The 16202-nt window shown below is 43.0% G+C and overlaps 1 protein-coding gene across 5 annotated transcripts in view; it reads right to left on the reverse strand.

The window, feature by feature from the left end:
- Positions 1-16202, reverse strand: part of LOC146799907 (uncharacterized) — a 240497-nt gene that overhangs the window by 78347 nt on the left and 145948 nt on the right. For 2 of the 5 annotated variants that reach the window (XM_085620838.1, XM_085620835.1), the window contains exon 1: positions 4725-5117. The exons of 1 other annotated variant lie outside the window; for it this stretch is intronic. The gene's annotated coding sequence lies outside the window, so the exon portion shown is untranslated. Of the gene's footprint in view, positions 1-4724; positions 5120-16202 lie in introns of those variants that run through there. 2 more of the 5 variants (XM_085620837.1, XM_085620836.1) reach the window with 2 other exon arrangements.

Below are 16202 nucleotides of genomic sequence, written 5' to 3' on the forward strand. Positions count from 1 at the left end.
ACAGAAGTCCCTGAATAGGTACGTTGATTTTATGGGCAGGATGGACTTACACGTGAATGTCAAAAAAACGTTTGTCATGGTAGTAGGCAGTGGAAAAAACCGAGTAAAAAACATCTATCTCAAAGATCAAAAACTTGAGGTAACTGCCCAGTATTCTTACTTGAGCATCATGATTGACGAAAGGATAAACTGGAGGCCAGCAGTAGAGGCCAGATGCCATCTTTTTCAAAGAGCCATAATGTCCCTGATGAGCTTCTCCCAGAGACTGGGGAGAAGGCCCCCAGTGGAGCTATTAAAAATCTATAGCGCCAAGTGTCAGGCGATTGCGCTGTATGGGGCGGGAGTCTAGGGACATGTAGACATTAGTGCTCTGCAGGTGGCGGAAAACACCTTCCTCAGATTCCTTTTAGCAACACCGAGTAGTACATCAATTTACGCCTCCCACTTGGAACTTGGAATCCCTTACTTAGAGGATCTGTTAAGGATCCAACCATTATTGCTCTGGCGGCGCATTTGGACTTCTGATAAAAATGCCCTAACCCAGGCAATTGTAGTGGACTCAATGACTCTTGATTACTCTCTAAAAATAAAATGGCTTAGGTATGTTAGAAACTTCTTCAAGGATCTTGGTTTGGAGAAATATTATCGTGAACCTAAAGATATTATCGACCTACCAAAGAGAGTGCTGAAACAACTGGCTCTGAGCCATCTAGAGTCCCTGAGGTTGACCTCTGAGTCGACAAAACCCTCGGTCATTCATGCCAACATGATTCAGTCCACTTATTTTATCCAGCCTTACTTAACACTACAGATTAGTACGTTCGATAGAATGTTATTGACAAGATTCAGATTAGACTTTTTTCATAGACTAGTAGCTTTTCCTGAAAGAAACAGGTGGGACTTAACCCTCACTACTTGTCCCTGTGATGAGGAATCAGAACAGTCTAACTTACATACAATATTGTTTTGTAAATTCCATCATCCACATCAGAAAATTTGGCTACTACCTCTATTAAGGCGATGGGGACTTAGACAATGTCGCCCTGCAATGCTACGTCTCCAATTGTTAGAATCTGAACCGGTTTGTTATCATGTCCTTAACTTTTTAAAATGCGTTATGAAGCATAGGAAAAATCTGTCAGGTTTACGCTGGATTTAGTCTTAGACAATGTAATGAAATCATTAGATTTCTTGTTTTTTAAAATACCCGATTTAGTGTTTGTATGTATTTCATTTGTGTCAGATGATTTCTGTTTTAACATGAATTTGTACGATTAATATGTTCCTTTTATGGTTTTCCAATGTGTAAAGCCGAATAAAGAAGATTATTATTATTACAATAAAGTTTTTATTTTTCGTGTTTTGACCTCATTTAGTTTACACATAGGCGCGAGTCTCCTTTCTATTCCCGTGCAGACGTTCACATTGCCCAGGAGACGCATGATGCAGGGATCACATAGGCTACTCTGAGCACGCCCACCTACAGCTTCCGGTTTTTTGCTTGCGTCAATCAGTGACCATGTACGAGCATTGCCTTTTAAACATCGGCGCGCTTTCGTACATGACGAACGTGATACTTTGAGGGGAGAGTATGGACCTTTGACGATAATCAGGTATGCAGTACTAATTACGGTAGATCGTATGCCGTCTGTACATAATGGACAGTGTGGCGGAGCATGGGCACGTTTGCGTAGCTACATTGCTGCCGTTTTTTGTATTAACTTGATAGTTGAATTGACGCCACTTGGATTGATTGTTGGTAACAATGGGTGTTTTTGGAGTCGAGGCGCCTAGGGTCGTGGTACAGAGCTTGTAAATGTCCTTATCCCGTGTATCTCGGGTCAGTTATTCTTGACTTATTTGAAAGTATGGCGGAGGCTTTGCCTTATCTCCCCATTTGTAGTAGCATTACACTTGGATTTTATGTGTCTTGCACCTAGTTTATACTCTACAATTCCAATAGTGGCATTGGGATTAATGTCACCGTGTATATCATGATGTAGTCGGTTATATTCTGGTCTTAAATTCCACTGTGGAATGCATTATCTTCCTAATGTTTGTGTTTTGTATGCATTGGATTTCCATTGCATATAACTATTAGACACTATGAGCTGTAGATGTCTATCTTTTGATTATTGTCTCTTTTTGTTGCCTTAACGCTTCTTGGGTGTATACCCTCGTTTTTATGCTTTAAGAAGGATTGGCTCGGTTGCTTTTTTCAAATTTCAGGATATATTATATGAATTGACTCATCACTTCCTGTTTCTTTCCCCACCTCTTGCTTGACAGAATCGTGTACAGTGCTCTTATCAAGGAGGCACTTAGATTGCAATAAGGAGTATTCTGGAAGTACTACGTTAGTAATACTGCTCCCCTTGAGACTGATATATATTAACACAGATGATTGCTGTTCTTTGGAGTGAATTCTCATCTTCACATATGGTATGTGTTTCCATAGGGGGGCTGTTACTTATTACCTGCCTTTGCCTTTTGGTAAAATAGTTGACTTATACATGTCAAGATAGGTCAAAAAGATATATTATTAGGATTTGTTAATACTATATATATTATAATTTTTCTTTGACTCGATTTACCCAATAATGCAATACATTTTATCTTATCTACTGTATTTATGTATATGACCTCAGTTAGCTGTGCTAAGCGGGCTACTATGTAGGAAGGCATACATACATATGACCTTGTCCATATTGGGTGGTTTCAAATATTTAAAACAAAAGACAATAATATTACTTCCTGATATGTTGGTCTCATCTTTTATTCTCCCTACGGGTACATTCGGGTCCCATATGTTATACATGGGCCCAAGATAGTTTTCTGGATGTACATCCCTTTGCCAATGTGGACATACTTATGCTTCATTAAAATGGTGGCACACAAGAATATGTACACGTGGAATTTTAATATATATCTTTGTGTGTATGTAATGTTTAGTGTCAGGTTGATCATTTGTCATTAAGTTGTATATTCATTTATATATGTATTTGTGTAGATGTTGTATGGTTGTAATTGCATATTACTTGTTTTTAATTTTGGTCCTGTGCTTTCTCTCTTTTTATGTTTTTTCCAATGTCCATATATTTATGTTGTGTTTTTCTATACTTTTTCCAGCCCTGACAAAGTTCAATTTGAACGAAACGCGTTGGCTGAAACTGTTCCTATACTATTGTTGGACAATTAAAATAAAGACTTTTTCTATTCAAATAACTGACCACTGGGTGTGATATAAAAATAACAAACTGGTGGTGCACCGCGCCGACTTTCTCTTCAAATCTCATTGATCTGCTTGGCAGTTTGCATCTTTTAGCGGCGGATGCAGGAGCGTTTTTGTGCACACCATCATTAACTATATTTTCAAACTACACCTTATGGGAACAAAGTAAGGAGGTGCGGCCTTTGGAGTCCGCCGTTAATTCCTTTTTCTCTAAAATGAGGAGATGTGTTGTGTTTTCCACTATTCTTATCCTAGCGACCTGTCTCGCGCCGTACCCTTGCCGCGCGCCCTCGCCCACTGTACTATGACGTTCTTCTGTTCCATAATAGAACCCTGGGCGAGGGTGGCAGTTGGGGGGCGGTTGGAGGTTTACTGCTGTTATGACAAGACGCCTATGGGTGTCAGGGCACTACTGTGAATAAAGACTACTTCGCTTACCTCATCTTGGTGTTGTGGTCTTTACAATATGGAAACCAAGGGTGCCCCAGGTTTGATGTAAAAGTAATATTTCTGGTTTTCTACTAATTACGATTGTTACTTATGTTGTGCTTTGTGTTGTACCTCAGTTTAAGTGAGGAATCGTTTTAGATAGGCCCGGTAGTCCTTTTCCAATTAAATCAGCAGTTATTTTACTGAGCACAGAAGGATGAAAGACATAGTGAACTCCACTTACAGGCAGAGCTTTAAGCATAGGCAGTTCTAAAAAAAAAAACAGGTGGTTAGACGGGTCCCTATCAGGCTCAGCATTTTTGCCCACACGCTGGGCGTGAAATAAAAGTCTTCGCTCAGGGTCACTACCAGCCATCTCCAGCCTTTGATGTAACCCTGGAGAGAGGCCTATGTTATGCATGCTGGACGGAGGAGTCAATCAGAAGGTACGATCACCTGCTAGTGATCTGAAAGTGCACACCGTGGGCATGCGCAGCGGAGCTGTTGTGACGGGCACAGCGCAAGCTAAGGATCTACATTTAACGGGTGTACACTGATTAATGCTGCTCTACGAGCATTACCAGCTTCTAGGAATTTTCTCAAGCCCACAGTAAATAAAAGTGAGTATTTTACAGTTGTCTTCAAGGTTTCTAATGGAGTAGTATAGTTATGTTAGAGTATCATAATTACAAAAATGAAGCCTTTTCACTATTATTTATTATATAGATGTTGTTATTCCTCCTTCATCTCCTGCAGTTTACACCATTGATAAAGCCAATAGTCTGGGCATGTTTTAAGTGCATGCCAGCTGTTCTATTATAGATCTGGATGCAATAACAGAAGGAGGCATCAAAGTGTCAGTCAGGCAGCAGAGTTTTATCTTACATGTTTATTACATAGTCGACGACCCTTTGAGAGATTCCCTCATCCTGACACCCCCAGACCGCTGGTAAAGCACAGCCCCGGAGCTGGGGCTCCCTGCAGAGGCCTGTGCTCAGAAGAGCCCAGTTCGCACCGGGGAGAGATGGTTTATACAACCCCTGAGGGTCCGACAGCCTCCTACCTGAGCAGAAACCTGCAGGCGGCTCCAGGCTCCCCTCCACCGCGGGCTGGAAGACGCCAAGGGAAGTCCCGGGGCCTGGAAGAGGTTTGTGTGGGTCTGGGACGAAGATTCCCCCTCTCCGAGGCTGCAGGGACCTGCCAGTATTTACTGCTGGTGCTGACTCTGTCTTCTGACCCGGAAAAGGAAGCCCGACTCAGACGAGCAGGAAATGCGGTCGGTGCCAAAATAATATCAGGCGACCGAGGCGGGTATCAGGCTGAAGCGGACACCGATGGGTTCATCCTCGAAGCCTGGTCAGGGGCATTGATGTCTATGTGTTGCTTTGCAGTCTGTTCTCTCTTTCAGTTACTCTCAGCCCTGCAGGCACGTAATTTCCACTTCTGAGTCAGCGAGGGCAGAGACAGCACCAGCAGTGAAAGCAGTCACTTCCGGCCTCTTCCTCCGGCTCCAGCAGCTGTTGGGGTTGAAAGGATCCTCTGTCTGTGCGGTGACCTTCACCCTCTGACCCCAGACATCACCCCGGCCTCGGATTGTCATCTTCACTGTCCCAGGCCGAGGGAGAGAGGGCTCTGAGCAAGTGTCTGCGCAGGTAGGAGTCTTCCTGTCCACCTCTCCCCTGTCAGCTTCTGGACAACCTTAACTCTCCACTCCAAGCTATGGCCTCTCCCCGTCTGCGTCCCACTTCACAGCCCTGCAAAATACCACGCATCAGGCGTTAGACTGACGCATTTCAGTGTGGTGGTCCTCATCAAACTGAAATGCATTGTCACGCTTTTATAGCGCCTCCTCAGCGAAACTGGAATGCTACTTAAGACTGATAAGTGTCTCCCTACACTAGTGCCATTTATCATCATGCCAAGTGCACACGGGTGGCCATTAAATTTTGATAGGCTACCACTTTATTTTATTCTATTTTATTAGGATGACCCTCGCCTTTGTGGTTATATATATCAAACAGACAAGTATTAAAAACCCTGAACAGCATATCACTTCTATGTCTGCCATTAATACGTATAGAACCATTCACATCATTAGTTCTAAAGGGGAGCGTTAAGGCGTTTTTCTAAAGTTAACTTGCTCCATTGGAAATACTCCAGCGGGCACCGGAAAACAATGAACTAATAGTGATAATTGACCCGCCATTTTAAAAAACCACAGTCCTTCACTTTGCGTCCATCATTCAGGACGGGTGAGGACAATTTAGGCAGATATGCCATGGGCCTACATTGAAGCAAGCAAGTGAGTGCAACAAGGGCTACATTTTACAGTGCTCTTTCCTTGTCATTTCAAATTAGGAGCGCAACATATTTGCCAACCCTAATCTGTTACTGCAAACATGTTTTTAACAAGAAGTGTCTCATTTGGGTACTTCGCTGCTGAGGCTTGTTTTACAAAATATACCTTAAATATATGCATGTTAGTCTCATACACGAGTGCACCAGATTCACCACTACTCCTTAAATTATATAATATTTTATGACGAGGAGTTCCACATTTAGGCACTTCTCTGCAGAGTCCAACTAAATGCAGAATATATTTGTAATAAATATACCTCTAAAAAATGTTATTTCGGGGTCGCTTTAAACTTCCCAGACTCTGGTTTTTCTTTTGTTTATGATGTTAATGTTTAGAAGCAGGCACTCTTGGTCATGTGCATTGTCCATGCTGCTCAGTCTTTCCACCGTGGAGGTCGAATACTTCTTACCCCACCCAGCATGCCCTTAGAGTTTCTCGTTGATCAAATGTGTGTCATTTCTGATATTTATGTGTTTCCCTCTTCTTCATTGTTTGATTTTGCTCTTGAGAAAGTGTCACTCATAGGTGTTGAAACTTGGACTCACTGAGGAGGTGCCTGGGGAGCACAGAGTGAGGCCATCAGCCCTCCTCGGGTGGAGGGAAGGGGCAGCCCTTGTCTGAACAGCTGCCTTGGCCTCCTTTCTGCTCCAGTTGTTGCTGTCTCTGCCATCTTCACCCTGTCTGTGTACAGAAATTCTCCTGCACATAGACATCCTTCTGCTGCGTGGAGCATGAGGTGCAGGCAGGGCAGGGCCTTATCTGTCACAGGGTGGTATTTTATTTCCACATATGAAATACTTCATAACCCTGACAAGGTGCCAAAGCACATTTTCAAAAGAACATAATACATACATGCCAATATAGTTTTCCGTGGATAAAGAACTTACTTGTAATACATCGGTGACCTCACACCTTAAAAGTGGAAACCCTAATAAGCCATACATGGTATAAGAGTTCAACCGGTAAATGTGAGCATAGTGAATATTGTAAAACAAAAAACCACTCAAAGTAAATGCTAGGTGTACCGCACCCATCATATCCATTAAACCAAATTACATCTGAATCAGGTATTATGACTAGCGCCCCAAAAGACAATTTATTTAAAAGGCAAGAAGAACCAGGGCAGTGAAAGAAGGATACGAGTCCATTACTGAGATTCTACCTGTACGATTGAGAAAAAACTCTTGGTTGTCTGTGAAAGTAAACAAGAAGAGAGGAAAACCAAGGGGTATCAAACATGTTGGAATCAAACCCCATATGATTCCAAGCACTGGAAGAGCCCTCCGTTAGGCTTTCAGTATTTCTAGCACCAGCCTTCTAGACCCGGACAGCATAAATTGGTTGCTGCCGACCAGAGACACAATTCTGTCCTCCTGCTGCTGAGCCAAGCTCAAGCACGGGAAGGCAGAACAATAGGCCTCCTGTCACAGGGAGGTGTGACCACCTCCCAGGCAGGATTTAGTGTATTGGGGCAAGGTGGGTGCGCTTGCCAGCACCACTCAGTCAACATAAGGGGCACATTTGGTGTCCCCATGTATAGTCCAGTTCAAACCAGCTCCAAGAGCCATTGGTTCCTGCTCTGGTGTGAAACTGGACAAAGGACATGGGAGTAACCTCCCCTCTGCCCAGACCCTCCGGGTTCCCTGAATCGTCTCAACCCTTTCCTTAGGGTACTTAAGGGCTCACCTGTGGGTGGGTCCCTTGATTCGTCATGGGACAAGATTCAGATCAGACACCACTCCTTCTTGTACCGTCTGGGCACTTCGTTGGACCTCGTTTGGGCTCAGCCTCGTCACCCTTCCAGTCTACTGCATAGTCTGTGCCTGTGCACCATACAGGAACCTTACAAGGCCTCTGGGCCTCAAAGACACCTGAAGGGATCTCCCTTGAAGTGAAGGAGTCACTTCCCTGCATCGCAGGCACCACAACTAAGTTGCCCGGTCTGCTGATCCTGAGCTCCTCCGTAATCCAAAATGTTCTGCAACACAGGTGGTGGTCCTTCGCAGCTCTCAAGGCCTGCCCTGCCCTCTCACCAAGTTTGAGTCCAGTATCCCTCGTGGGGGCTGCAATAACCGAGCCCATGCTTTCCCTGTCTTGTCCCTTTGAGCATTCCTCTACATCTTATGGAGTGCAGCACTCCGGCTGGCAGCTAAGCACCTGTTGTGTCATTCAGCGGCTAGAGCTAGAAACTACAGTCCTGATGATATATTTTCTGGATCTTGGCAGAAATGGCCTGCAAAGGCGGTACGTTAGACCCTCTGGCAGCAAAGACCTAGTCAAAGTATCAACATGAGACAAAGAACCCAGTGGACTGTAATGCCCCACATGCACTGAGCATTACTAGATTGAGGTGCATTTTGAGTAACAGTCAATTTTGTGAGACGTCACAGGGGTCATTTGTGGACCCCAAACTTCCCTTCATCATGAATAGACACACTCAGGAATCAACACTTGCAATGTAGCATTATGATTTTATTAGAATAAAAAATATGTAGGCCACACAATATAAATAGTTGTTACTATGAAGATAAACTAGATAGTGGCAACAATGTTTACTAAAAAGCAGAACAATGAAAAATGTAGCATGATTGCAATAATTTAGAATTATTCTACATCAGTTTCTCAAACCCTCCCTTCCCTTGGCTAACTAAACTAACCGTATATTATGATGTTATCTGTGGTTGTTATGCACCATGTTCAATGATAATTAAATAATTTAAAAAACTAAGCTAATCTTAGCACTGGAAGTAGTCTATTCAGTTTACTAAATGGCCTTTTCTGCACCCACATACCTTTTTGAAACAACAGAAACTTTGTTTCATTAAGAGGCAGCTGGCTATGGTGTCTTCATAGACTGCTAAACTTGCCAGAACATAGAATGTATATATAAGCTATATTATCAAAATACACTCAAATTATCATTTCAATGGCTGTGCATTTGCGTTTAAAGCTGTATACATTTGATTAAATGAGCACTAATATAATAAAGGGGGCTACCTAAAAGGAAAATGTTTAAAGATTATCATCCACCCAGCAATAAAGTCACAAAGGTGTGAGGTTTCTGCATCTGGCTGCAACCAGGGAAAGACAAATGGGTAGGCCTCATCTACAGATTAATAAACGTATGGAATGTACATACCCAATATATTTCATGCAAAATATTTCAGAGTCCTTAGAAGACAGAGTACACAGATTTCTGAATTCTTGGATAGTATGTTGATTGGTTAATTCAGTTTTCCTTTCAGTGTTTGAATCTTTGTTCATCGAGGGCAAAAGTAGCGCAGCAAACATGTTTCACCCTCTACTGGCGAGCCTATGGATTTTTTAAGGCTAGGATAATGAATTAAGACAACTTATTTAAAAGAATGCTACCAGCAGTTTTAAAAAAGTGACACTCACATGTAGTGTTGAAGAAGCGACAAATGTTACAGGTAAAAATATTCATTACCTGGTTTAGCACAAAACCATGTTAAAAGGTTGCCTCACCTAAAGGTTTCCTCACCTTGCACAACTGAGTCAGCAGTCCCACCATTCACTCATCAGCAACTCTTTGATAAGCCAAATACCTCAATGAATATGTGATGAAGCCTTGTCTCCACTCCCCACATTTCAGTGTCTGGGCCTCCTGCCAGGTTCAAGAATGTGAGCCATACACTTACATTGTCTGGAAACACAACTGTCCCCTCCATCATGTGCAAAGCAAGGTCGGAGGCATTCAGCATGGAGCCCAATGACCGCCATTATTCTGGTTTGCTCACACACACAATGCATGTACTATGCAGGCTACACTTATCTAAACAGTCCTGGGTATTATAGTGCAAAGAACTGGGTAAGCTCATAGAAGGAAAGGTTTAGTTAACGGGACACTAGGCCTCTATTCATGTCACTAGGTATTCTCTAAAAACCACACTGGCACCTCTTCAGTTCACAGAAGTTCTCTCTTTATTGTTGTAGGTCTTCTGCGGTTGCTTCTGGATTTGTGCTTCTGCCCTAGCTGTCTGGAGTAATATTGCCCCTCTTTTAACCACAAATAAGGGATCAATAGGTAAGTATTCTAATGAAGTGAACTGAGGCTTATTTCTTCAGTTTCTCCTTCTGTTCCATTTCTTCTTTCTCATGTTTAATTAAATGTCTCATTCTCACTTCTCTGTCCCTATCCTCTCCCCCCCTCGCTCGTCAAATTCGCATAAACCTGTCGGGTTTTTTCATTAATTTGGAAGGTGTAATCTGACACGCTTACATCAAGTGGTGTAAAAGAAATAGGACTGGGGAGACTGAGGCTTTTGGTAAAAGCCAGTCCCCCTCACCTTGCTTTAATTCCACAATCAATGCTTGTCTTGTGTCAAGCATAGAGGTTACCCTAGTGTCTCAGGGTGAAGAAGAGTGCAGGAAACGTACATGCTAAGTACCACTAGGATATCCAGGCAGTAGGTCACCATCAATGGGCAGAATGTAGAGGCTCTGAGTGATACTGGAGCCAATATGAGATCTGACCGGTGTCAACTAGTGACCTCAGAGCAGGTAGGTCATAATACATTCCACCAGGTTATTCCAGCTGACAACCATGACAGTCGCTACTCAGTGCCTCTTGGTCTCTTTCAGTGGGAGGGTAGGAGATCTCAGGTTCCTTGAAGATTGCCGTGAGTCCATCCATGCCTATCGATGGCCTACTTGGCAGTGACCTAGAGCAGACCATCTGGAAGGAGGTGGAGCTCAGGTTGCACTTGGAGATGTCAGGGGTGCCTAAGTTGGTGCACCTGACCATACAGTCCATGGCCACCCCCGAGGGTAACCAGGACGACCTTGGAAGTTTGGAAGAATAGCCCATGTGCCTTCCAAAAAGAGGAGGGGCAAGGGGCGCAGGAAACCCACTTCTGAAACCCCCATGGTCCAGGAGGAGGCTGAGGGTGCACCCCAAAGCCTATAGGGAAGGACATACCTCAACTGACAGGCAGAAGTAAGGGGGGGTCCCACCAGGGAGGAGTTCGGCCAGGCACTGAAGGAGAGCTCAACTCTTAAGGGCCTATGACAGCATGCCAAGGTTTAGGCAGCTAATGACTTTTCTGGTTATCACCTCATCTATTGTGAGAATGGTTTCCTGTATAGCGAGCCTAAGGATCCTGAGGCAGGTGCAACCCCTTATAAGGCCTTCCTACTGGAGCTTGCTCATGATGTTCCCCTGCAGTTCATCTAGGGCAGTACAAGACCTTTGAAAGGCTTCTCACCCACTTTTACTTGCCACGGATGAGAATGGGTCAGATGCGTGCTCAAGGTAATCCATTACCTGCCAGGCCAGTGTCAAGTTACGAGGGAAGCACAAGACTACCTGCGGCCATTCTCTGTTGTTGGCACTCCCTTTGAACGTGTCGACGTCGACATTGGTGGGCCTCTGGACCTCAAGACAGCCATTGGCAACAGGTTTATCCTGGTCTTAGATGACCATGCCACCTGGTACCCGGATCCTATACCTCTGAGGTCTGTGATTGCGCCTACAGTGGCCGGGGCACTGATGGAGATCCTCACTCATGTGAGGTTCCCCAAGGATGTCGATTCCGACGAAGGTACTAACTACATGTCGGCGTATATGAAAACAATTTGGAAGGAGTGTGTGGGTAACCTATACGTTCTCCACACCCTACCATCTACAAATTAATGGACTTGTTTGAAAGGTTCAACAAGACCCTAAAAGGCATGATCAATGGCCTATCAAAGCCTTTTTAGGCGAAAGTGGGACATCCTCTTGCCATTCCTGTTGTTTGCATACAGGTAGGTACCGCAGAAGGGAGTTGAATTCAGCCTCTAGGAACTTCTGTACGGGTACCCTGTGAGAGGGCCTCTCAGCCTGGTGAAGGAGGGGTTGGAGCAAGCTTCCAAGAAAGCCCCCCCAGGATGTGGTCAGCTACATACTGGCACTCCATTCTCAAATGAAGCACTTCGGGTGGAAATCCAGAGAGAATCTAGTAGCCATCCAGGAGGTCATAAAACAGTGGTATAACCAGACGACCACTCTGGTAGAATTTCAGCCGTGCCAAAAGTGTAGGTTATGGAGCCTGTGGAGCCCTGGGTCCTGCAAGACTGCTCGTCTGGCCCCTATGAGGTTAAAGCGTGCAGGAGGGGTCACCTACCTGGTGGACCTCAAGACTCCCAGTAACCCTTTAAGGGTTTTGCATGTCAGTCGTCCTCAAACTCCCACTTGAGAGGTCCGAAGTAACCATGCTCTTGGTCACAGATGAGGGAGTGGAGGAGGCGAGAGACCACTCCGACTCCTTTCTTTGAAAGACCAGAATGGGTCAGTGGAGGGTGTCGGGCTCTCCGATACCCTTACCATAGTATGGTTCGATGACATAGTATCAAACACACAAATATCATGTCATACAAATATCATGTCAAAAATGTCATTGATATAAATATTGTTTTTGTATACTTAAAGGTGAGTACAAAATGTGTGTAATGTATGCAAATGTTTGATGTGTCACTGTATATAGAGTCTCAAGTATAATTGTTGTTGAAGTAAGTCTCTTATGTTGGTAATAATTGTATTGTGATAAGAAAAAGAAAAAATAATAGAAACAATACAATTTATTTTTTGAGAAAACGAATAATGCCCTGAAATATTTGGATTATTGAGTAAATATCTATTTTATGGCTCTTACCTTTCTGTATAAAAAGAAAATTAAGTAAACAAAGTTTATTAACATAAACAGACTCGCAGGTACTAATCCTAAAACCTGTGTAATTAAAAGATTAGAAGATCGATGTTCCAAGAGGAAACCGTTAATTGTATGGATCAGAACAGTGCCATTCTAATATATTGTTATGTTTGAGCTCTTAGACTTTGTGACAGAGCGATCAGTAATTTAGTGCCATACGGAATGTTTCTTGTTTCAAGAATGTTCAATAGTTTTATAAAGGCTGTTCGCCATATTGCTATTTTGCTGGTATACAAAATAAGGTCATTTACATTGATGCCCTGTTGCGTATTATAGTACGAGTCAGAGATCAGAGTCTCTGGGTATCTTCTCAGAAGGTTGTGTTTAAAGGTTTTAGTAGAGGATTTGGAGAGATTGGGGGGTATACTATAGGGTGCGAGTTGAATCCTGCTGCTATCAAGCATGTTTCTGCCATGGCTGGCGGAGGCTCGAATGCAGATTTTTAAAAACGGAAATGATTCCTTCCGCTTTGTCTGCGTCTTCCCTGTGCTCGCACTAGTCAGAGCTAATTACTACAGCAGCTTAACTGCTGAACCTGTAAAGTTTCTAAAAAGGCTTTGCTGAGACACAAGAAGAATGTGACTTTAAAGACGTAGAAAAAATACCTTGTGCATGTGTGTAAATTGATTTCTGACTGTCACACATTTGACGATTTTCGGTACAGTGAGTTCAAGAGATCAGTCCCGATAAGGGACCTTCCACCGACGTCATATTCTGTGCATGAGCACATTAAAAGAGCATTCTACTTGATCAGAAGATGTGTAAATGTTTGTGATCATGCATATGTAGAGAAAGACCTGTGTGAATTTGGTTTGGAAGATATTGATTGGGTGCTAAAACCTGCGAAATTTCTAAAACCTCTACAGACAGAACTTACACGCACATGTCCTTGCAAACCCTGTGCTACCAAAGGATGTCCCTATCGATATGCTCTTCTCAAATGTTCAACATTCTGCAAATGTACCACGAGCGATTGCCGAAACAAATAAATAAAGTGAACTATGAAAATGTGTGTAAAACAGGAGTGATAAACATTTACATTTTTATTTAGATAATAAACATTGGTGTATACGTAAAGGGATTCAAAACCATTATTATTTGTTTCATTTCTATATATGTCTCTTCTTCCTCTATTGGCGAATGGGTTGCTCTGAGGAATTATTTTTTGAGTCTGTAGGACTACTTGTCCCCCAAAACCTATGTTTTGACACCAAAATGAAGTATATAGGTCTCATGGTTCCTGAAATATTACATCATCACTCCAACACATCCGCCATTTTTTTTAAAAATGTGTCCAGAAAAATTTGGCCCAGATCAGCAATGTCCACCCAAGCTAAATTACTTTTCTAATGATCCAAAAACACAAATCAAAAATGAAAATCTCTGGACAATTGTTTTACGGAGGTATATTGGGGCCAGGATTATCGGAACAACATAGAAGCATCCATTCTCAATTCTGCCGAACACGCCCTGCACTGGGCTCAATACTGGCAGGAAAGAGGGGAAATGAATGATACGGATAGGAGAAGGTGGTACACAAGATACTTCTTTGGGTTGTAGTCACACAGCTCGTTTAGTCAACTGGAAGCTTTCACATGTGCAGAAGCTTTCTCTTGTCAGCAGTGAGGTGAGCTAAGTACCTGGGTATGTCAACTACTGCAGCTCTCCAGGTACCTCTGAGTAGCTCACCTGTGTGCAGCCCTGCTTATTAAATTAGTAAGTTTTTACTTGGTTTAATTAATATACATATATATTTTTTTAATTCTACAGCACTAATAATAATAGTAGCAGTCAATGTGTTTCATTGAACACAAGTAGCTCTCAGTACAGTTGGAGTCCCCTGCTTTAAAGACTGTGCAATCATTGAGTCCTGCAGTAGATCTTCGTGTCCTGCGATCTGGAAATCCTGTTGTAGCTCCTTGAATGTGGCAGCTCATTGAATCCAGCTCTAGTTTGCCACTCACATAGGGCACTGTGTCGGGGCTTTTGGAGGGCCCATGTGTGTGCCAGTATTGGCTGTGCTGATGATGGAAAATGTGTTTCTATGATAGATTGTATCGCTTACACTTTTTATTGCCAGTATGAAGCCAAGTGTAGGAATGCCCATAGTATAGGTGACAATGTTCCCAATTCACCTCACCCTCTCCAACACGATTGTCTTGTATTCTCACATCCATAAAGATGGGCTAGAGTATAGTGCCAGCATCACAATATTTTATATAGGGATTTTTCCCCTATTGCAATGCCTGTAAAAGTATTCTGCTGCATCCACCGTGACCCCTAGGTCATCATCCACTTCATACAAAATGGCAGCCCCAAGTGCATTAAGATCTTATAGATGCATAGTACAGCTCGTGGTCTGGCTGTGTGGTTTCTTCAGCTTCTCAGTAAATGTCAGCAGCTGAATGCCTCCTTCCCTAACAATGAGCTGCAGCACCCTGTAGTGCAACTGGAGGTAATGAAAACTTTCCTCTTTCCCAATGCCAAATTCATCCTTAACTAGTCGGAATGACTTAATCACTGTTTTCTAAAAGAGGTTGCTCATGACCACAGCCTCCCTGTCTCCTTGTCCAGAAGGCTCAACCATCTATGTCCCGGGGATAAATCAATATTCCTCAACAATGGTATGGAAGGCAAACAATAGGAGTTGAGTCCCTGTTCTGCAGTTATCATATCCAATACCTTCAGGGTGAATGGCATCACTGCAGTAATTTATATATATACGGTGCATCTCCTTCCGAAGCACAAGCTGCTAAGCAACTTCCCACCGACACGTACCTAAGAATGTGTGATCTGTGTAGCACAATTTGTTTTGTGAATCTGTATGAGACCATTCCAACAAAAAAAGGTATGTGGGATGCCTGGTAGTATCTGAACACTGGATTGCCTAAGTCTTTTTCTGGTAGTATATGAAAAAAGTACAATATTCTGGACAATACAGTCATCCTGACTGCTGCTAATCTGCCAGCTAGGATATATATGTGTTGCTCCAAAATGACAGGTCCATTCTGGTTGCATATATTAATCATTTTATGTTTTTGTTCAGGGTTTCTGGTATTGTCTTTGCTGTCGCTTTTCCCAGATATTCTATGTCCTCACCAACCCATCTGCATGGGCTGTCTCTGAATTACCTACATTGTCTAGTCTAAAGCTGTAATGGCCAGACCTACTGGCTAGGACTAGTTAACTTTGCATCCCAAAACAACCTGAAATTGCTTGCAATCCAGCATTAAAATTGGCAGGAATCCCTGTGGGCTAGTGAATATCAAAGCACTTCATCTGCAATTTACTGGAAATGCAATTTACCCTCATTTCACCTCCTAATTTTCTGTATGATCTCTTATTCTTTGTAAAACGGTTCAAAAACTAGCTTGTGTAATTGGGGAATGGTGACAGTAGACAGCATTGTCTCCAGCCTCGCCCTATGCACACCCTCTTCATGATCCCACATTGACTCATTCTCATTTCTAAG

This window comes from Triturus cristatus, chromosome 8 (assembly GCF_964204655.1).
Source record: "Triturus cristatus chromosome 8, aTriCri1.1, whole genome shotgun sequence".
Taxonomy (NCBI): Eukaryota; Metazoa; Chordata; class Amphibia; order Caudata; family Salamandridae; genus Triturus; species Triturus cristatus.